Here is a 23,979-nt window from a genome sequence, read left to right as displayed (position 1 = left end):
AAGAGTAAGCTTAGGAATGATTTGCTCCATTCTAGGTCAGGCTGCCAGCAGATATAGACCCATGCCTCTGCTGCCTCATTGCCAGTTACTTTAAATACAGTATATGACAAGAGTTTAATACTATACAGTAGTCAACATCTGTGTGAATGTATACAATGACCCCTACCCAGAAAAAGGTTGAAAATAAAGACAGTAAGAAGGTGAAGATGATTATAAGGTGAAGATTATGGTGGAAGTTAAGAAGGAAATCATTGAGAAGTACCAACGAGGTATGTGAGTGGCCAAAATTGCAAGAATGTATAAGAAGTCTACATTGACCATTTGCACAATATTAAAGAAGAAAAAAGAAATAAGGGGGCTAGATGCAGCAAAAGGAGTCACGAAAGTATCAAAGCAACGGCCATGTGTTCTGGAAGATGGAGAAAAGTTGCTTCTGGTTTGGAAAAATGACAAGCAACTAGCAAGTGATACTGTGACCAAGAACTTTATCTGTGGGAAGGCAAAGGCTTCCTACATGGACCTCATAAGTAAACTGCCAGGTATGTCAACAGAAAACAAAGAAGGCTTCAAGGCAGGCAGGGGATGGTTTGATAACTTTAAGAGAAGAAGTGGTTTCCATAGTGTTGTGAGACATGGAGAGGCTGCGAGTTCAGATGCTAAGGCAGCTGAGGCGTTTGCTACCAAGTTCCAGAAGGCCATGGTTTCCGAATGTTACCTGCTGAAGCAAGTTTTTAACTGCGATGAAACAGGGCTTTTTTGGGAAAAAGTGCCAAAGAGGACCTACATTACAGAAGAAGAGAATGTAATGCCCAGTCACAAGCCCACGAAAGACCATCTCACCCCCTTGTTTTGTGCTAATGCAAGCAGGGATTTCAAAGTCAAGCCTTTGCTCGTGTATCACTCTGAGATCCACAAGCATTCAAGAAATGCAAGGTGCAGAAGAGACAGTTAAAGGTTATGTGGAAGTTCAACAGCAAGGCTTGGGTCACTCATATCTTGTTTGTTGAGTGGATCAACAAGGTCTTTGGTCCTGCACTGAAGAAATACCTTCAGAAAAGAATCTGCCACTCAAAGCCTTGCCGGTTATGGATAATGCTCCTGCTCATCCTCCAGGCTTTGAGGGCAATGTACTGGAGGAATCTGAGTTCATTAAGGTCAAGTTTCCTCCCCCCAACACCACTCCAATCCGCCAGCCCATGGATAAGCAGGTCATTTAGAACTCTAAAAAGCTTTACACCAAAGCACTGTTTCAGCAATGCTTTGAGGTGACCAAAGGAACAAACCTTACCCTGTGAGAGTTTTGGAAAAATAATTTCCACGTTGTGAACTGCCTCAAGATCATCAATAAAGCCTGGGATGGGGTCACCAAGAGAACTCTCAATTCTGCTTGGAGAAAACTGTGGCCTGATTGCATTCTTGGACATGACTTAGAGGGCCTTGCAATGAACAAACAGGAGCCACCAGCTGTCGATAAAACTGTGTCCTTGGGGAAGAGCATGCGACTGGAGGTGAATGAGGATGACTCTCAAGAGCTGGTGGAGGAACATGGCCAGGAGCTGACCACCGACGAACTAATGGATCTGCATCATTAGCAATAGCAAGAGGTTATGGAGGAGATCTCGTCTGCAGAGGAAGAGAAGAAAAAGGAGGAGGAATCCCTCACTTCAAATGAGATTAGGAAGATGTGTAAAATGTGGGAAACAGTGCAAAATTTTGTAGAAAAGCACCACCCGAAAAAGGCTGTAGCAGTGCAAGCAATAAATCTGTTTAATGACAATGCAACGTCACATTTCGGCAAAATTCTCAAAAGGAGGCAAAAACAAGTATCATTGGATAGGTTCCTTGTTAAAGCCGCACAAAAAGAAAAAGATTCTGGGAGTACCTGGGTGGCTCAGTCAGTTAAGCGTCCGACTTCAGTTCAGGTCATGATCTCACAGCTCATGAGTTCGAGCCCCATGTTGGGCTCTGTGTGGACAGCTCAGAGACTGGGGCCTGCTTCGGCCAGTGAGCCAAAAGATAGCAGTGATTCCATAGTGATAGTGAAAGTCATCCTACACAATAACCCTCCTCTCTCTTGTCTCTGTCACACCAGCCACGAAGGTTTTCAAAGGTAAGGGCAGGTTAATTTGTTTTCTTTATATTTTGTATTTTCTTTATTATTTTGTATTATATTACAGTGTTGTAATCATTTCTATATGAATATTTTTGAGGTGCAGTACAAATCATCTGAGTTTCCATTATTTCTTATGGGGCAATTTGCTTTAATATCCAAGTGCTTTGGATTACAAGCATGTTTCCAGGATGAATTATGCTCGCACACCTAGGTTTTACTGTATATGAAATATTCAAAATAGGCAAATCCACAGAAACATAAAGTAGATTAGCTGCCAGAGGCAGGAGGGAAAAGGGGCCTGGAGAGTGACTGCTAATGGGTACATCATTTCTTCTTGGGGTGATGAAAATGTTTTGGAAGTGGGTAGTGGGGATCATTGCACATAACTGTGAATATAAGAATGACTGAATTATACACTTTAAAAGGTGAATTTTATGTGATTATATATCAATGAAGCTCTTTTTTTTTTTTTTTTTAATGCTTTTATTTACTTTTGAGACAGAGAGAGACAGAACATGAACAGGGGAAGGGCAGAGAGAGAGGGAGACACAGAATCCGAAGCAGGCTCCAGGCTCTGAGCTGTCAGCACAGAGCCCGACGCAGGGCTCGATCTCATGGACTGCGAGATCATGACCTGAGCTGAAGTTGGACGCTTAACCAACTGAGCCACCCAGGCGCCCCTCAATAAAGCTCTTTAAAAAAAAAAAAACCTATTTAAGGAAATTTTTTAAAACTCCTAAAATAAGTAGACATAAACAATGGGAAGTCCCATCCTGTTCTTGGTTAAGATAACTGAACCTTATAAAGATATAAATTCTCCCCAACTTCATTTATACATATAATATAATCCCTGTCAAAATACTAACGAGCCGGGGCACCTGAGTGGCTCAGTCGGTTGAGCGTCCGACTTCGGCTCAGGTCACGATCTCGCGGTACGTGAGTTCAAGCCCCGCGTCGGGCTCTGTGCTGACAGCTCAGAGCCTGGAGCCTATTTCGGATTCTGTGTCTCCCTCTCTCTCTGACCCTCCCCCGTTCATGCTCTGTCTCTCTCTGTCTCAAAAATAAATAAATGTTTAAAAAAAAAAAAAATACTAACGAGCCATTTTATGAGGTTAGACAAGTTGATATGGGGGGGTGGGTACCAGGCTCACTCAGGCTGTACAGCATGCCACTCTTAAATCTCAGGGTCTTGAGTTCAAGCCCCACGTTGGCTGTGGAGCCTACTTAAACAAAACAAAACAAAACAAAATAAAGTTGATGAAAAAACAAACATGCAAGAATAACCAAGAAAGTAATGACAAACTACGAAGAGAAAACAGCCTTACCAGACATTAAAAATACTATGTATAGCCTCTATAATTAAATATAATCTGTGGTACAGATGCATGAATTCACTAGCAGATCACTGAAACAGGATAGAAAGTCCAGAATTAGACCCAAATATACATGAAAATTTAGTATATGACAAAAGTGGCAGCTCCAATCACTGAGTAAAGGTGGACTTTTTTTCTTCAGGTGACTTTTGAAACTGTGGTAAAATACACACAAAATAAAATTTACCTTTTTGGGGGAAGGGTTGTTTTACTTTAAGTTGTTTTATTTAAGCTCGACATGGGGCTTGAACTCATGACCCCGAGATCAAGAATTGCATGCTCTACCAACTGAGCTAGCCAGGCACCCCTAAAATTTACTATCTTAACCATTTTTTAGTACGGAGTCCAGCACACCAAGTACATTCACACTGCATGTAAGCAATCTCCAGAACTCTTTTCGTCTTGAAAAACTGAAACCCTATAACCATTAAACAATAACTCCACACATACTCCTTTCTCCCCAGCCCGACAACCATCATTCTACTGTCTCTATATTCTGACTACTCTAAGTAGAATATAAGTAGAATCATACAGTATTTGTCTGTTCTATAATTGGCTTATTTCACTGAGCGTACTGGCCTCAGGGTTCATCCACGTTATAGCATGTGGCAGAACTTTTTTCTTCTTTAAGTCTGAATAATATTTCATTTTATGTATATGCCACACTTTGCTTACCCAAATTCATCTGTTAATGGACACACGGGTTGCTTCTACCTTTTGTAAACATGGGTGCACAAATATCTCAAGACTCTGCTTTCAGTTCTTTCGAGTATATATCCAGAAGTGAATTGCTAAAGCATATGGTAATTCCATTTTTAATTTTCTGAGGAACTTCCATACTATTTTCCATGGTAGCTGTTCCATTTTATGTTCCCATCAACAACAGTGTACAAGGGTTCCAATTTTTCCACATCCTCACCAACACTTGTTATTTTCTTTTTCTTTTCTTTTCTTTTTTTTTTTTTTTTGATAGATGCCTTCCTAAAAAATGTGAAGTGGTATCTCATTGTGATTGTCATTTTCATTTCCCTAATAATTAATAATGTTGAGCATCTTTTCATATGCTTGTTGGCCATTTGCATATCTTCTTTGGAGAAATGTCTATTGAAGTCCTTTATCCATTATTAAATCAGGTTGTTTGTTTTTTGGTAGGAGTTCTTTATAGAGTCTAGATACTAACCCCTTAAGAGATATATGACTTATAAATATTTTCTCCCATTCCACAGGTTGTCTTTTCACTCTGTTGTTGGTGTCTTTTATAAGTTTTAAATTCTGATGCAGTCCAATTTACCTATTTTTATTTTTGGTACTTGTGCTTTTGGTATCAGATCCAAGAAATCTTTGCCAAATCCAATGTCATGAAGTGTCTTTCCTATTTTTTCTTCTAAGAGTTTTGTAGTTTTAGCCCTTAAATTTAGGTCTTTGATTCATTTGGGGATAACTTTTTTTTTTTTTTTTCAACGTTTATTTATTTTGGGGACAGAGAGAGGCAGAGCATGAATGGGGGAGGAGCAGCGAGAGAGGGAGAGAGGAAGACACAGAATCGGAAACAGGCTCCAGGCTCTGAGCCATCAGCCCAGAGCCTGACGCGGGGCTCGAACTCACGGACCGCGAGGTCGTGACCTGGCTGAAGTCGGACGCTTAACCGACTGCGCCACCCAGGCGCCCCTGGGGATAACTTTTGTATATGATATCAAGTAAGGTCCAAGCTCATGCTTTTTCAAGTAGAAATCCAGTTTCCCCAAAATCATTTGTTGAAAAGGCTGCCAAGGGTCTTAGTACCCTTGTTGAAAATCATTTGCCTATACATACAAGGGTTTACTCTGGGCTTTTTATTGTATTTCACTGATTTACATGGCTGTCCTTATGCTAGTACCATATTGTTTGATTACTGAAGCTTTATAATAAGTATTGAAATTGAGAAGTGTGAGACCTCCAAGCCTTGTTTTCTTTCAAAATTCTTTTGGCTATTCAGGGTCCCTAGAGATTCTATATGAATTTTAGGATGGATTTTTCTGTTTCCATAAAAAACATCATTGGGATTTTGATAAGGATTGCATTGAATCTACATCTCACTTTGTGTATTTTAACAATGTTAAGTCTTCCAACCACGAACACAGGTTGTCCATCTATTTGTGTCTTCTTTAACTTCTTTCGGCAATGTTTTGTAGTTTTCAGCATACTATGTTTTGCCTCTCTGGTTAAGTTTATGCCTAAATATCTCATTCTTTTTCATGCTATCTTAAATGGAATCTTGTTAATTTCCTTTTAGAATTGTTCACTGTGTTAGTGTACAGAAATGCAACTGATTTTTGTGTGTTGTCTTTTTATCCTGTAACTGCTGAATTTATCAGTTCTAACAGGTTTTTGTCTGCAAAATCTTTAGGATTTTCTACATATAAGATCTTACTGTCTATAAACAGAGATAATTTTGCTTCTTTTTCACAATTTAGATGCCTTTCATTTCTTTTTCTTGCCAAATTGCTCTAGCTAGGAATTCCAATACTATATTAAATCGAAGGAGTAAATGCAGACATCCCTGTCTTATTCCTGAACTTAGAAGAAAAGCTTTTAGTCGATCACCACTAAGTGTTGATATTAGCTGTGGGCTTTCCCTATATGGCCTTTATTTTGTTGAGGAGCTCTCTTCTGTTCTTAGTTTGTTGAATGTTTTTATTATGAAAGACTGTTGGATTCCTTCAAATGTTTTTCTGTACCAGTTAAAAAGATGAATTTTTAAAATTTTCTTTTAATGTTTATTTATTTTTGAAAGAGACAGAGACAGAATGTGAGCGGGTTAGGGGCAGAGAGAGAGGGAGACACTGAATCCAAAGCAGGCTCCAGGCTCTGAGCTGTCAGCACAGAGCCCGACGCAGGGCTTGAACTCACGGACTGTGAGATCATGACCTGAGCTGAAGTTGGACGCTTAACTGAGTGAGCCACCCAGGCACCCCAAAAAGATGAATTTTTAAATAAAGAGTGCTAGGTAGTCATTTTGGAAAAGAAAATTAGAGCCATATCTCACTCCATACACAAGAATAAACTCCAAAGGATTAGAGAACTAGACGAAAAAAATGAAACAGGTATCCATCGATTTAACCAAGTGGCCAAGGTAAACATCACTAATGATAAAACACATTGACACGAACCCCTTGAAATGATGCTCTATGAAAGAATGACACATCATGTCAAAGTCATGCAACAAAGAAAAACTGAAGACTACTGGAGAATAGAGAAAGCTAAATAGAAATGACAACTAAATGCAATGTGGGAACCTGGATAGGATCCTGGACCAGAAAGTGTTAGTGAAAAAAAACTGATGAAATTCAAATATGGTCTGTAGTTTAGCTAACAATATTGTACCAATGTTAGTTTCTTGCTCTTAATAATTATACTATAATTACATAAAATGTTAACATTAGGGGAAATGGGCTGAGGGATACAGTTAAACTCTCTATACAACTTTTACAACTTTCCTGTAAGTCTAAAATTAGTTCAAAATAAAAAGTTTTTTTTTTTAAAGAAACATAGCAATAATTACACCATTAAGAGTGATAACCATCAAAAGAACTAAATGTAGATGTGGTTAAAGATAGTTTTACCAATCCATGCTGTTAGAAGTTAGGATAGTTCCCTGGGGGCTGAGGGGCTCATGAGTGCAAAGGGATACTAGGGTGCCAATAATAGTCTGTTTCTGAATCTAGGGTGCTGGTTACGCAGCTGTTGCTTAGTGAAAAATGGCGGAATTTTAAAAATCAACCACCTTTCAATTAAAAGAATAGTTTTTTAAAAACATGATTTTAACTCTAGAGAATGGGACTAAAAATATGAAGAAAGCCTTTCTTTTAGAAAACTTTAAAATTGGTAACAGTTAAATATTAATGTAAGAAGTCAAAAGGTAAACCTGAGACCCTAAGCCCAGAAGAATCCAGAAAGCACAGTTGGCTGACTTTATTTCCTCACCCTTAGCCATCAAATCTCCTAGAACACACTCTTAAAACTAACAGTGGAGCGGGGGGAGGGGCACCTCGGTGGCTCCGTTGGTTAAGGGTACAACTCTTGGTTTTGGATCAGGTCATGATCTCACAATTTGTGAGTGTGAGCCCCACACTGGGCTCTGCACTGACAGTGTGGAGCCTGCTTGGGATTCTCTCTCTCTGTCCCTCTCATGCACTTGCTCGCTCTCTTTCTCTCTCTCTCAATAAATAAACTTAAAAAAAAAACACTAACAGTAAATAAAATAGGCAGTGTCTTAATGAGGACTATCAGACACATAATATTCACACACAGTAAGCACCAGAAAATGTAAATATAGAAACTTCCAATACTGGACGTACAAATATTACCAACCACAGACTGGTTAATTAAAATAGATGTAACTATTTAACTGCATAAAATTCATCAAAACAGCTTTAGCACAACATGAAAAATTTCTTCATATTCTGCCTATTGTTCTAGCAACCCTAGTAAATAATTACATGGTAGGCTGAAAATTATTCTAGAATCCCTTGAGGTAATTAAGATGATAAAAAATAATGAGGAAAAGTTTTACATAAAAGTAAGTTAAATTAATGTAATAGCTGTCTATTTTCACTCAAAGCCAATATGAATCAAACTGTTTCTTTCCAGGGTGAAACTCTGGAGTGAATTTTACAGAAACAGGAATAAGTATTAATAAGTCAGAGACTTTTCATACTAAGACAGTAGATAAGACAGCCAATCTGAGCTCCATTCAGCAGTTAGTCAGAAGGCTTCGATATATGCCTAAAGTCAAAAAGAAAAAAATCTTTTTGTGCTATATTTTCTACTTTGATGAAAAGATACGTACTATCATACTTAGTTTCGAATACATTTATTTTCTTGTTGCATATTCAATTTACCAGACACAAAATGAATTAGCCACCACATCTGTGATTATGAACTACGTGGTGCTCCAGTTCTGTGACTAACAATGAACACTGTCACTATTATTTGCTATTATATTTTTATTCTTCTTATTTTCTGAAAACACTTTTAGCCTTTTTCTCTCCTTTCATCACAAGTTCAAGATTTTGCATCGTTTCATTATACCCATTTTATCTTTTAGACTACATCATTTAATTTTTGAATAATTCAAAAGGACAGGTGACACAATATAGAACTTACAAAAGAAAAATTTTTATATTAAAAGAAGTTAGGTTCGTGTCTTATCTAAGTGTGTAAATTTTTTTAAATTTTTTAAATGTTTATTTATTTTTTTGAGAGAGAGAGTGTGAGGGGAAGGGCAGAGAGAGAGGGAGACACAGAACCTGAAGCAGGCTCCAGGCTCCAAGCTGTCAGCACAGAGCCTGACATGGGACTCGAACCCACAAACTGCAAGATCATAACCTGAACTGAAGTCGAAGGCTTAACCGACTGAGCTACCCAGGCGCCCCAGAAGTATGTACTTATTTTTATTCACAGCAAACAAGTCAGTATAATAGATTCCCATAGCTCATAATCATGATTTAACCAATTAACTGAAATACGGCTGAATTTAAAATATCTATCATAAACATTACACGTAAAGAGAAACAAAACGTCTCTTTCTTAAAATATAGTAAAAGACCCCGAATAGCCAAAGCAATCTTGAAAAAGAAAACCAAAGCAGAAAGCATCACAATCCCAGACTTCAAGCTATACTACAAAGCTGTAATTATCAAGACAGTATGGTACTGACACAAGAACAGACACTCAGATCAACGGAACAGAATAGAGAACCCAGAAATGGACCCACAAACATATGGCCAACTAATCTTTGACAGAGCAGGAAAGAATATCCAATGGAATAAAGACAGTCTCTTCAGCAAGTGGTGCCGGGAAAACTGGACAGTGACATGCAGAAGAATGAACCTGGACCACTTTCTTACAAAAATAAACTCAAAGTGGATGAAAGATCTCAATGTAAGACAGGAAGTCATTAAAATCCTCAAGGAGAAAGCAGGCAAAAACCTCTTTGATCTTGGCCACAGCAACTTCTTACTCAGCACGTCTCCGGAGGCAAGGGAAACAAAAGCAAAAATGAACTACTGGGACCTCATCAAAATAAAAAGCTTCTTGGGGCGCCTGGGTGGCGCAGTCGGTTAAGCGTCCGACTTCAGCCAGGTCACGATCTCGCGGTCCGTGAGTTCGAGCCCCGCATCAGGCTCTGGCCTGATGGCTCGGAGCCTGGAGCCTGTTTCCAATTCTGTGTCTCCCTCTCTCTCTGCCCCTCCCCGGTTCATGCTCTGTCTCTCTCTGTCCCAAAAATAAATAAACGTTGAAAAAAAAAATAAATAAATAAAATAAATAAATAAAAAGCTTCTGCACAGTGAAGGAAACAATCAGCAAAACTAAAAGGCAATCGACAGAATGGGAGAAGATATTCGCAAACAACATGTCAGATAAAGGGTTAGTACCCAAAATCTATAAAGAACTTATCAAATTCAACACCCAAAAAACAAATGATCCCGTGAAGAAATGGACAAAAGACAGGAATAGACACTTCTCCAAAGAAGACATCCAAATGGCCAACCGACACATGAAAAAAACGCTCCACATCACTCATCATCAGGGAAATACAAATCAAAACCACAGTGGGATACCACCTTACAGGTATCAGAATGGCTAACATTAACAACTCAGGCAACAACAGATGTTGGCGAGGATGCACAGAAAGAGGATCTCTTTTGCATTGTTCGTGGGAATGCAAGCTGGTGCAGCCACTCTGGAAAACAGTATGGAGGTTCCTCGAAAAACTAAAACCAGAACTACCCTACAACCCAGCAATTGCACTACTAGGCATTTATCCACGGGATACAGGTGTGCTGTTTCGAAGGGACACATGCACCCCCATGTTTATAGCAGCACTATCAACAATAGCCAAAGTATGGAAAGAGCCCAAATGTCCATCGATGGATGAATGGAGAAAGAAGATGTGGTATATATATATATATATATATATATATATATATATATATATATACATACCATGGAGTATTACTAGGCAATCAAAAAGAATGAAATCTTGCCATTTGCAAGTACGTGGATGGAACTGGAAGGTATTATGCTAAGTGAAATTAGTCAGTCAGAGAAAGACAAAAATCATATGACTTCACTCATATGAGGACTTTAAGATACAAAACAGATGACCATAAGGGAAGGGAAACAAAAATGACATAAAAACAGGGAGGGGGACAAAACAGAAGAGATTCATAAATATGGAGGACAAACTGAGGGTTACCAGAGGGGTTGTGGGAGGGGGGATGGGCTAAATGGGTAAGGGGCACTAAGGAATCTACTCCTGAGATCATTGTTGCACTATATGCTAACTAATTTGGATGTCAATTTTAAAAAATAAAAAATAAAACTACAAAAAAATAAAATACAATAAAACATAGTAAAAGAAAAAAATATGTAGTAAAAGAGTGACACAGTGAAAGGATAATCAAAAACAATGGCTAATTTTGAAGTCACTTACTTATATGTGGATGAATTCATAACACTCTAGAAAAAACAGAAACTATACTGGAAAGGCCCAACTAAGAAGCTATAAAGATTCTGGGCTCGGGGCGCCTGGGTGGCTCAGTTGGTTGAGCCGCCGGCTTCAGCTCAGGTCATGATCTCACAGCTTGTGAGTTTGAGCCCTACATTGGACTCTGTGCTGACAGTTCAGAGCCTGGAGCCTGCTTTAGATTCTGTGTCTCCCTCTCTCTCTGCCCCTCCCCCACTCATGTTCTGTCTCTCTCTGTCTCAAAAATAAATAAAAACATATAAAAAAATTAAAAAAAAAGATTCTGGGCTCTTGAATGTTACAGGCGTAAAACAGTATGTTAGCAAGGCAATACAGTGAAGCGGCTAGCATTACAGTCCTACAGATTCATGTTTCAGCCCCAGCTCTGCCATTACTGCTTTTCTGATCCCAGTAAAGCAACCTGTGTCCTTATCTGTAAAATGAAAGACAATAAAATCTATCTCATACACTTTGGGGGAAGTTTAAATGAGATCCTTATCACATAGTAGGTATTGGGTAAAGTAAGCCATTAGGAATTCATAATGAACACAAAGTGCCCAGATTATGGATCTTTATCTTCTTACTTAATCCTAAAAAAATATATCATGGTCTTTTATATTTTTCAGATTATGAGGAATGGCCTTGTAAACAAGATTTAATTTTTCTCAATGAGCTGCTTATATTAACAGAACCTCTTATTTTCTTTACTTACTCTGATCTCTCTCACATCTCTCTTGGAATCTCCTTGTTATAAGGAAGAAGTGTTTTGCATGTAGAGATCCCTTTCTAAAAATTCATTTCCTTAACATTATTTCACATGCTTTTTGCTTAGCATTTCAGTTTCTTGAAATTTATTCTTATTTTTTGTCACTTGTGTCAAGAGAAGAAACTCAATTGTTTTGAACTCTTTCGCTAGAGCATAACTTCAACTAACCTACATAACTAGTAACTCAAAAGAGATCTTTCTCAGAGTTGTAGTATCTGATATTCCAGATTACCTCGAGAATAGCAATAACAGTAAAAGATACAATAACAATAAAAGAAAATAATTTGATTTGGGAAGAGAGAATAGTAGCTATGTTTACAACAACCATGATACAGTATGTCTGGGACAATATGAACTTAAAAGCAAAATTTCAGGCAGAATGTTAGTATCAGTAAAAATTTTATTGCTTTTCATACTTAATGATGGAACTTTTCACACAGAGTTTCAGTTTATGTTTCTTGGAATGCCTGTACAAATTACCTGTTTTTCTATTATTCTGTTACCTACAAACACTGATTTATCCAACTTAAAAATACATAATCAATCATTAGGCTTACAAAATTTTTCTACTTGTATAGATTTTATAGCTAAAAATGTATCAATTAGTGCAGAATTACCTACCTGACAGGTTTTTCAAACACTTATTAACCTAGAAATCACTTTATTGACCATGATTTGTTACTTGTGTATGTTATTACAGCAACTGCTTATCATCACCTTTCTTTCCTTTGAAGAGCATTTAATAAATCCTTCTTTTTTATACTTAGTTTTATATTACCACCACAATTTCAAGGATGCTGTGAAGAAAAACTTAATAAATTGATTTTTTAAGTGTCCACTCTGAAGTGGACTATAAAAGAGAAGTTAGTGCTACCAGTTTTTTGGTTGTCTTTTTTTTTTTTTTTTTTTGAGGGGGGCAGTCTGTCACTGTGTACTTCAGAGGATGGAGCCTCTGAGAAGTAGGAATAGGTTTATATAACCACTTTTCTGCTTTTATTTATTTATTTTTATTTTCTTACCTTTTTATTGAAGTATAGTTGACACACAAGGTTACATTAGTTTCAGGTAGATAACATAGTGACTCAACATCTCTATATGTTGTGCTGTTCTCACCACAAGTAAAACTACCATCTGTCACCATAATTATAGTTCCACTGACCATATTGCCTATGCTTACTCATATACCTGTACCTCCCACTCACCTTCACCCCCTTTTGCCCATCCCCCATTCCCCTTCTCCTTCTAGTTTTGATTAAATATTTTATTTTGGCAGTTCTGAAATACATACTATTTTCCCACATTTATAGGTTTGCCATTTTACAATCTGATTTAACTCAACTAGAATTGAATTGGCCACTTTAACAAACTCATCCTTAAGTAACAACATACTTGGCTCTTATTAAAGTAAAATGGAGTCTGTTAAAAACTTATTATGCTTATTATGCTTATGAGTATTAAAAAAAAAAAGATTTCTGGTTCTTCAAATACTTTCCTCTATTCTATCTTTCCCTACATTTAGAATTCTTGAAGGGCTGAGTTTGTATCATGTTCCTTTGTCAACTCAGTGCCTACAGTGTCCGTAACATAGTAATCACTCCATTATCTGTCTACTAAGTGACTCACACAAAGACCAGCCATGGAGAGCCACCATCTCTCCATGCCTATCTGCCTGATGGTTCATATCATCCCTAAGAATAAGAAAAGTTAAAAAGGTGGAGGGGGATTGAATTTAAAAGGACAATAAACAGAACAAGCTACGGAAGTTGGGAATTACTCAAAGTCAGAAACTGAATTATTCCAATGAAGAAGAAAAGACTTTAAAGAGATCCATGCATTTAATTTTTTTCAAATGTTTATTTATTTTGAGAGAGAAAGAAAGAGAGAGAGAGAGAGACAGCACCAGTGGGGGAGGGGAAGAGAGAGGGAGACACACAATCCCAAGCAGGCTCCAGGCTCTGAGCTGTCAGCACAGAGCCCAACGTAGGGCACGAACCCAAGAACTGCGAGATCATGACCTGAGCTGAAGTCCGACGCTTAACTGACCGAGCCACCCAGGCACCCCTGACATCCATGCGTTTTGTTTTATTATTTTTTTTAATGTTTGTTTACTTTTGAGAAAGAGACTGAGCACAAGTCAGGGAGGGGCAGAGAGGGAGGGAGACAGAATAGGAAGCAGGCTCCAGGCCCTGAGCTGTCAGCACAGGGCCCGACATGGGGCTCAAACTCACGAACCACTAAGATCATGATCTGAGCCGAAGTTGGGTGCTTAACTGACTGAGCCACCCAGGCACCCTGAGATCCATGCATTTTTAAAAATAAGGATGCCGAGGGCTATAATGCTTAAGCATTAGAAACAAAAAAAAGATTAGAATAAAGAAGGTCAATAGGAAGCTACTGCTGCTGTCCAGAGAAGAAGGCCCAGGCTATGATAACAACAGTAGTAACGGAGAGAAATGGATGTGGATTATTCCTTTGCTTCAGCCATCTCTATTAAGAAACATTCTCTCAGATTGGATGGGGTGAAACAAACACTGGTATTCTGTGTAAAAGGGGCATTTAATAAATTTAATCAATGAGTTAATGAAAACCAAAGCTCAATATGAATGAGAAGATTAGAGAGAGTTCCTAACTGCTCCAAGTAAACTTCCAATAAGGTATATCGCTCCAGATGAAATTTCCACACAGCTGCTGGCAACTGTTCAGAAACTACGGAAAGCAGGAGAGGTTACCATAAGACTAAAGACAAGATATGTAGTACCGCTCGTCAAAAAAGGAGAAAGGTGACCCTGCCAACTATCGATCATTGAAGTTAAATGTAACTCTAGACAAGATTCTAGAATCATTACCAAGAGAAGTTTGAACACAGAAAAAGATAGTAGCCAACATACACTACTTGAAACCAGTATAGTGGTTACGGACAAATAATGACAGATTAGTGCTCTTTTCCTGACAGTTACTGAACTGATAGGATTTTTTTTTTAATAAAGTATATAAAATTATTTGGGTTTTAGGAAGGCAATTATTAAAGTTTCTTATATATTCCTTGTGAAAACTTGGAAATATCTGAGGTGAATAATGTTAAATTAGCTGGATTTCTAACTGTCTGAACAACTTGAACCAAAGAATTAATTAGTTTTTTTATCACCCTTAAGAGAGGTCACTAGCAGAGCAAGAGCTCTGTTCTTGGCCCTGCCTACTCAACATTTTAATAAGATCTGCAGGAAGACAATGTCAGCATTATCACACTTACAGTTTACCAAATCTATTGATAAATAAATAAGCCCACACATATCATATGACCAAATCAGTTTTTAAAAAAAAAAATTTAACTTTATTTATTTATTTTTGAGAGAGAGAGAAAGAGAGAGAGAGAGAGCATGCAAGAGAGTGCACGTGCACGCACAAGCAAGGGAAGAGCAGAAAGAGAGAATCCCAAGCAGCCTCCATACTGTCTGCGCAGAGCCCAATGCAAGGTTTGATCTCAGAAACAGTGAGATCAAGAGTCGGACACTTAACAGATTGAGCCGCCCAGGTGCCCCCAAATCAGTTATTTTTTAAGTCAACAGAATATAACCAGTCTGACAAGATAAAGTTTAATATGGATAAATATAAAGCCCTACCAAAAAAACACTCTATTAAAGAATTGGAAGAACATAAACAAAACAACTCAAGAATTTTAGTTGACTACAAAATCAGTAATAATGGGTAATGTATACAGCATTTAAATGTCAGGGACCATTCTAAATATTTCACATATCTTTCGTTCATTCCTTGTAACAATCCTATGAGATAGGCACTATTATAAATCCCATTTTACAGATGAGAAAACTGTGGCCTAAAAAATGTTTACATAATTTACTCAAGGTCAACCAGCTGATAAACTGTAGAGCTAGGATTTAAACCCAGGCAGGCTAGCTCCAGAGTCTGTCTTTTCCAGGGCATTATTTTGAATTAACAGTGCAATATGGTTGTCAAAGAAACAAATCTACTCTTAATCTTAAAGTATATGATTTAAAATCAGAGAGGTAACTTACGGTCTTCTCTACAGGTTAATATCTAGGAGTATCACACTTTTAACAAGAATACGGACGAACTCAAACAAATCCACAAATAAGGCATCAGTATTGTGAGAAGACTCAAATCAAACCAACAAAATGATTAGAAGAGGTTAAAGACAGAATATTTTGTCTAGAGAAGAAAAGAATTAATGGGACTATAATAAGTATCTTCAAATATTTGAAAACCCACTAATATTTGAAAACCCACTCTTCTCTAATGGAAGAGAGAACTAGAACCAGTGAGAATGTAATTTCTGATTCAGCAAAGGAAATCATATTATAAAAACTGGAGTTGTCCAAATACTTTTGCCTCAGAAACTAGATAACTATGAATCTTCTCTCCAGAAAAATACACAAGTACATATAATTTTGCATAAAATTACAAGAGTTCACAAATCTACTTTTAAATCCCCACCCCTAGAGTAATATATCCCAGATCAAAATGGAAAGGATTCAAGAAAAGGCAAGTATATTTAATAATCTTTAAAATTCATTACAACTTATAATTCTATTATCTAAAAAACTCTCAACTCTATGCTTTCTAGTTTCTTCTGAGATCCATCATAATGCACATTGCAATAAGAGTTTAAACTATGATGACAAGGTCAGAAAAAAAGTGAAATCAAATTTGCCAAGTGACAATATAAACTTGACGGAGTAAATTCATACATATATGGCTTATAATTTAACCTTTAAAAAAAATACCTAAGTTTAAAGATTAAAAAAAAAAAAGATGCTAATGTACTACTCTCTAATATTTAAGGCCCAAATTAGCAATTTCCCCCCTCTGCTTTTAAAATTTCATTTTAAACTCTCTCTATCTATCCTTTGTTCTGGGTTAACTGTTAAGATTGACAGACAAAGAAACAATAAACTAGAAGTCAGAATACTTAGGTTCTAATTTACTACCTTTGCCATGAATTTGATTTTTGCTTAGTTTGTTTCCTCACTGTGTTCTAAAAACTTTCAAATATCTAAAAAGGGCTTTAAATATACTGTTTTGCAATGTAAATATAAATAAGTCATTCATTTTTTACAAAACATAAATTATCAACAGCCAGAAAACAAAGCCAGTCTTCCTATCATGTTTAAGGGGGAAAAAAAAAAAAAAAGAAAAAGAAAATGTACATTCACATTTCAATTCCTAATTATAAAAAACAATCTTTGAATCCTTTAGGGTATCTTTTAGTGTATAATTTTCATCCACAAATGCTTCTCACATTAAGGATAAACATCTGTACGTCCAATTTCAAGCTGTATGGAGAGCACACAACTCAGTTAAGATTTTTGGCTGCCAGGGAAAAACTTGAAGGTGCCAGTTGGACTACATATTTAAAAGAGTTGGGGAGAAAGTTACATGATCACAGAATGGTAATATGAAGCATTACACACTTGAAAATTCTGTTTTCCCTCTTAAACAACTAGAAATAACGAGAACCCAAAAGTAAGTTTAGTAAGTGTTTGGCCTTTATTAAATACAGGTGCCACATTGCTGCAACTCTACCGCCAAAACAGTGCTACAGACACCATGTCTGCCAGTAGACTAGACTCTAGTTCCAGGCACAAGATGTTCCAAGAAATAACAAAAGCATCCAGAGCCAGTACATACGGTGGGTCTAGGCATTTGATTTTTTTCTCCTGGTGCTACTTGAGAATGGACACTACTATTAAAGATTTATTACAGTAACAGGACAGTGATAAAGCTTTAGCTAAATTATAGGCTAACCAAGGAAATGGAAAAGCAACGTAGGATGTCAGATCAACTAAGTTCCTTTTACATTTAACTTTGAACACAGACTGGGTCATGATTACACTGTACAGAGGACAGATGAATAACTGGAACTATATTTATTAGGTGAAGATAATTTCAGACCATTAAGAGAAAAGGAGAGTGGCCCAGAAAAAATTAGGCTATAGAAGTCAAATGAAAAGACACAAAACTAAGATTTAGGGGAGAAAGGGGAAGGAAGAGAATGAGCTAACTAACTTACTAAAAAGAGAGCAAATAAGTGGGACAGGGAGCCTTAGCCCTAGGAGACTGAATGAGGAAGAGAAACGTATCAAAGGCTCAAAGGGAGCTTCAGCAGTAAATATGGAAAGGGATGAGCCTGTTAACTGTTTCAACAGAAAAAGAGAAACAACGCGGGGCACTTTTCTGAACGGGCATTCATGGAAGGCCATTATAAAAATGCCTAACTCATGCAGGGCACTTAATATGTGGTGCGCCGTTCCAAATGCATTCCACAGATTAGTCCATTTACTCCTCAAAACACCCGTAATAGGCAGTGACTACTATTTTACAGATGAAGAAGCTGAGACCACACAATGCAAGATAACACAAGCTGGTACCAGTGACTGAGCGCTCATCCACTTAGCTGAACCGTCTCTCTGAGAGATCCTACAAAACCTTTATACTTTTCTGTGGAGAGTATTTGGCTCTCTGGAACTTCTCAAAGGAGTCTGGGCCCCAAAAGCGATCCTCTACTTTAAAGAAAAGTTCCCTTCTGCGGGATAGTAGGTTCTTTCAAGTTCAAAGCTTTAGAACTCTGAAATACACCTGGTAGAAACAGATGGAGGCGTGTGACTCATGAAAGGCTGAAAAGTCAGAAAACCAGACTTAGAAGCCATCGTTCTGCCCTGAAGACCTGCAGAGACCGAGAAAGTAGAAAGCAGCCCTTCCTCTCTTCCACGAGGCATGACACGGGGACGTTGCCTCCTCCCAATCTGCTGTGTGTGCATGGGGCGGGGGAGGGGGGCTCGCCGGTTTCTGACTCCCCCCAGACACTCAGGGTTACTCAGCCAGGCCTGGGAGAACGCGTGGGAATAAACAGATGGAACTCGCGGTAACGAGGGGGCCCCGAGGCGAAGGGAGGGAAACCTGCCCAGGAACACGCCGGGCCGGGTCCAGAGGCCCTCGGCACGCGGCCCCGCGCCCTCGCCCTGGACCTTACCGCCGCTCGGCTGCAGAGGACGAGGCGGCCTCTCAGGGTTGTTCTTCCGAGCCTGGGGCGCGGCTTCGGCGCCGCCGCTCCTATGCCGCCCGCGCTAGGCGGCGGCTGGGTCCCGGCGGATACACACTCGGGGCAGGGGTGGGCGATCCGCGGCCTGCCCAGGGGAGGCCCTGGAGTTCGAAGCCGTGGGACGCCGACCGTGCTTGCGCCTGCGAGCCTGCCCAAAAAGGAAGGGTCAGAGCGCGGCCGCGTGCCGAGCAGCAGTGGTTGCTGCAGCCTAGATCACAGACTGCTTCGTCCGCCCTCACCCAACCCTGCCACTGCCCCGCTTCCCCCGCGCAAGCTTTGGCGGCGGAGCAGCACGGTGGGTGCCGATTGGCTCCCGGATGTGTGACGTAAGGCGCCGGTCCCTACGGATTGGCCAGGTCGGCGGTGCGTGCAAGGAGTAAACAAACCCCGCCCCCAGGCTTCCCAAAGAGGGGAGGGGGCCGCTAGGTGAAGGGGCGGGACCTCAAGCAACCCAGTCCTAGCCTTGGGTGCTCACAGGAGCTTCCCAGTGGGCGCCCCGCGCTGACACCAACACTCAGTTCCCCGGCCGCCAGCGGGGCGGGCTGCAGGCCTGAGGCCTAAAATTTATAGACACGCCCTTTTCCCCTTCCTTTACCTCGGGCTTGGGTCGGAATCTTGACTTTTCCATCCAACCCCATCCCCCAGGCTCTAAGCAGGAAAACCCCATCTGTCTTGGAAAAGGGGGAACTAAGGTGGTAACATCTGGGTCCCCAGGCCTTTGCTGGCTCACCCCTGGGGAGCAGCGAGGAGGGGGGGTGGGGAGGAATAACTAACTCTGAGGCACGTGTGGGGCACCCTGAAATTAATTATTCAGACAATGGGTTAGGGACCACTGGGGACGTGAGTTCTTCAATATCCGGGCAAGAAAGATCCACACCAGGCCAGGTCACCATGTCACTTAGAAGCTAAAGAGAAAATTGCGGCCCACACTCCCAAATACCCATACATTTTGTTCAAAAATGAGAGCACTCTGCCTATTAATTCAGCCCCTGTGTGAAAAATCACCTATGAGCTTACATTCTAGTGAGTTGGGAAAGAAAATACGCAAAAGAAATAAGCAAAATGTAAACTATTACATGCTGATAGGTGCTATGGGGCGGGGGGAATAAGCAGAGAAAGTGTTTGAGGGATGACTTTTTATTAAATAGGGTGCTCAGGGAAGGGCAGAAAAGATGCCATTTAAGGAAATACCTAAAGGAGGTGAGGGAGGTGAGAGAGTACCTTTGGACTTTTCTCTGGGGTGGGGTGGAGACAATTTCTGCATAATTGTACATAGATAAACTCCTAGGAGTTCAAGAATGCCAAATGCGGTACTCCTCCTCAGACTGATTCTAAAATGCAAAAGCCCCAGTGGAGTGATTACCGAGCATTTTCCAGTAAAAAATCAATAGGATTAGTCTAGTTTTGACAGAAATGTTATTAAAGTTTCAAGTTAACGAATACTTTTCAAACACTCTATGCATGATACAAAAATGAGCAAGACAGAAAAAAAAAACAACCCTCCACCCTCAAGGAACTCAAGTCTATCAGGGGAAATGGATTGTAAACCACTTCACTACAATGTGTAAACCACGATAGACACATGTACTAATGCGAATAAGATGGGTGGATGTTATTAAGGAGCTGTAACTCTTGCAGGATTTATCTATTGCGAAAATTCAGTGCTTAATCTTGGAGGAGGGCTATGGCTACTAGGGATTCTCTAATCTCTTTATAAGTTTCTAAAATGAGAGTCTGAAAACAATATTAAGTTGAACCGTATGAATTGCTAATATTTGGCAATTTTCATATGGCTCAACTTACTCTCTTATAGAGTCAATATAAGGATTTTGCTCTGTAATATATATATGTATGTGTTCAATAAATGATGGCAATTATGATCAATAGATAATACTGCTTTTGAAAAAAACTATTTAAAAGTCAATGTTTCTTCCAGCACTATGAAATAAAATGGGCAGTGAAAGTTTCAAATTTTCCATATACTGGTTTGATCTAGCTGTGAATTTCCATGACCTAATCAGGGTATGCTGTAAAAGACACTAAATGCTAGTTTCACAGCAGGCCAAGAAATTCAGAATAAGGAACAGCTTGGTTTTGAAGCCAAAAACTGAAAATTCTCCAGAACAGAATAAATTGTCAAGTTGCCTCTGGGAGGAAAATTCATGTAAATCAATTTTTCGTTCCCACTCACAGTTCCAATTTAGCAATTTGCACAACAGTCAGCTCTCTTCCTTCTCTTTTCCCCATTAAGGGATCTTATTTCCTTTGAAAAGGAAAATAAAGCTTCCACTATCTCCCATGCCAGAGAGTAGATGTCTGAAATATGACAGAACACATATTGATTCTGCAAAGACTTATTAAGCACTTATTGTATGCCAAGAACAGTGCAAGGCTTTGGAAATACACATATAAGTGCCCAAAGAGCTCCATTGACGGGTATTCCTTGTGCTTGGAATAATCCCCCAGTTCACCCACATCTCACCTACATATATGCCTTCTCATCTAAGCTGAGATTACTTTCCTCTGACTTCCCATCTCCAGCTCTAAAATTTTTTGCTTTCTAACATTCACCAAACTCATAATTACTCATTTAGTATCTGTATTTTGGAAGCTCCTTGATATTCTGATTCATGTCATCCTATTCACTACCCTTTCCTCAGTGCTCAAGGGAAGCTCAGTAGGTTTTTATTGAATGGATGAGACTGCCACAGCCCAGCACAGTTGGAAAGAGGAAAGAAGCATAAATAAATAAAGTCTCTCCTTACAAATATTTGGGCCAACAAAGAAAGGATCATGGAAGAGACAGATCTGTTACAGTTAAACCTGAGGAGCTTCTATGAGCTGCCCCCTCTCCTGGTGCTGGAGGCTTGCTTGCTTGCTTTCTCTTTCTTTTTTCTTTCTCTTTCTTTCTTTCTTTCTTTCTTTCTTTCTTTCTTTCTTTCTTTCTTTCTTCTTTCTTTCTCTCTCTTTATTTGAGAGAGAGAGAGCGCGCGCGACCAGGGGAGGGCCAGAGAGAGAGGGAGATACAAGAATCACTTAGAGATCTTATTAAAATTCAGACTCTGAGTCAGTAGATCTGATGTGGGGTATAGAGTCAGCCTTTCCAACCAGCTTCCACCTGGTGCTGGTGCTGCTATACCAAACATCACACTTTGAGTAACAGGTCCTTTGATGACACCTTTTTATTATACAAAAATATCTGTGGTTGTCTGGACGGTTGCAGATATGACTTTTTTTAAACAGCATCCTGTTTTCACACCTAATCCATCCAGTGACTGACAAAAGAAATAACACTTAAAAATGTATTAAATCAAGACCTCGTCTTCCAGAAACTGTCCTATTATGCACAGTTTAATCACGTTAATAGGGCACAGGAGAATCTAAGCCTTGGAATTTTCTCAGCCAGGGACACAACCTTCTTTTCAGTTCATTTCTGAAATGACTTAGTTGGTTAGACCAGTGGAAGAATTTCACAGTCACTCTTTATTTACTTATTTATTTATTTTTAACGTTTATTTATTTTTGAGACAGAGAGAGACAGAGCATAAAAGGGGGAGGGTCAGAGAGAGGGAGACACAGAATCCGAAATAGGCTCCAGGCTCTGATCTGTCAGCAAAGAGCCTGCTGCGGGGCTCGAACTCACAGACCGCAAGATCATGACCTGAGCTGAAGTCGGACGCCCAACCGACTGAGCCACCCAGGCGCCCCCACAGCCACTCTTAATAAAAGTAACCACTTCTTAGTATCAAACCTAAAATATTTTTAGGATAAAATATTTTATCCTAAAAATATAAAGTATAAGGAATAATGATAAACCCTATGTACCAGCTTAAGAAATGGACTAGTAACACCACTGGGGCTCTGTGTGTGACTCCCCAGTGTGACCCTCCACCTTTCTCTCCCCAAAATAACCCTATTCTGAATTGCAATCTTCTTGGTTTTCTTGAAAATTCTAACACATATATATGTAACTCCAAGCAATATATTGCTTAGTTTTGCATGTTTTTGAACTATGTATATTTGGGGTCAAACTTTATTACTCATCTGCAAATTATTGTTATTATTTGCTCATTTCTTTTGAGTCATCTGTCTTGACATAGTTCACTCATTTTCACTGATGGAAAAAACAACAAAATTTACATAATCCATTCTCTAATTGATAGGTATTTGGGTTTTTTCTCTATTCTGCTGTTATGAATATACTTGTACAACTCCTTTGGAGATGTGAAAGTTTCCATAGGATTTTAGTTATGTACAGGGGTGAGAGTCAAAATATTTAACAACTGGTAATACATAAATCTTTACTTGTTCTCCTTCCCCACTCCCACTCTGAGACAAATTCTTCTGTGCAGGTGGTTTATTTTGGAAAATGATTCCAAGGAACAGGAATAGGGGCTGGGAAGCTTGAAACATGAGGGAGGAAAAGCCAATCCAAGGCTGTTTCTGAGATGATCACCTGCTGGAGGCCACTGAGGCTTGATAGTGAAGATTCTGCAAGGGCCTGTGAAGAACACACCTCAGAACTGTCCACTTAAGGGGTGTGTATTTGTATACTGGCTCCCATCCCCATTGTTTAAAAGATGGACCACAGGGTGCCAACTCTCTAGCACCTCCTGGTTTGACCATAGGTGAAAATGACAGAGTGAATTCAAACCAGTTCCAAGCTGTGAGGCAGAGAAAGCCCAGCCCAGAAATTATGGTGATGCAAGGTGCTGTCAGGTTATACCTGGACAGCTGATTGCTGCAACAACTGGAATAAAAAGGTGGGCCAAGAAGATGTCAAGTGGACCAAAAGAAGACCAGTACTGATACAAATAATTGAATAATAAATGGAGGATAAGAGATAGCTCTTCCTTATGGTAGAATTCTAACAAATAAACGTAGAGAAATGATGTAAGTAGAAAATCACGATTATTAGGCAAATAGTACAGGAATGATTGTTGCCACCAAGAAACGACCACGAAGGCTTAAACTAGTGAGTGAAAGTGTAATGGGAAACAGGATGTTTACATGGTCTAAAACGATCTCACAAGACACTTATTAGCCACAAAGGGGTGAATAGTAACCTTACAATGGCAGATCAAGGTTAACATCATCAATAAGACTACATGCTAATGGCACTGAGAAGGCCACATCACT

At 39.2% G+C, this 23,979-nt stretch overlaps 1 protein-coding gene across 3 annotated transcripts in view; it reads right to left on the bottom strand.

Annotated features, from left to right (window-relative positions):
- TFDP2 (transcription factor Dp-2) overlaps positions 1–19,106 on the bottom strand; it is a 177,715-nt gene extending 158,609 nt beyond the window's left edge. The window contains exon 1 of one of the 3 annotated variants that reach the window (XM_045503434.1): positions 18,772–19,106. The gene's annotated coding sequence lies outside the window, so the exon portion shown is untranslated. The remainder of the gene's footprint in view (positions 1–18,771) is intronic. The other 2 variants (XM_045503433.1, XM_045503432.1) reach the window with 2 other exon arrangements.
- Between the last annotated feature and the right edge of the window lie 4,873 nt (positions 19,107–23,979).

This window comes from Leopardus geoffroyi, chromosome C2, assembly GCF_018350155.1.
Source record: "Leopardus geoffroyi isolate Oge1 chromosome C2, O.geoffroyi_Oge1_pat1.0, whole genome shotgun sequence".
NCBI classification, from domain to species: domain Eukaryota; kingdom Metazoa; phylum Chordata; class Mammalia; order Carnivora; family Felidae; genus Leopardus; species Leopardus geoffroyi.
Note: the sequence above shows the minus strand (reverse complement) of the source record. Positions and strands in the feature narration are given on the sequence as shown.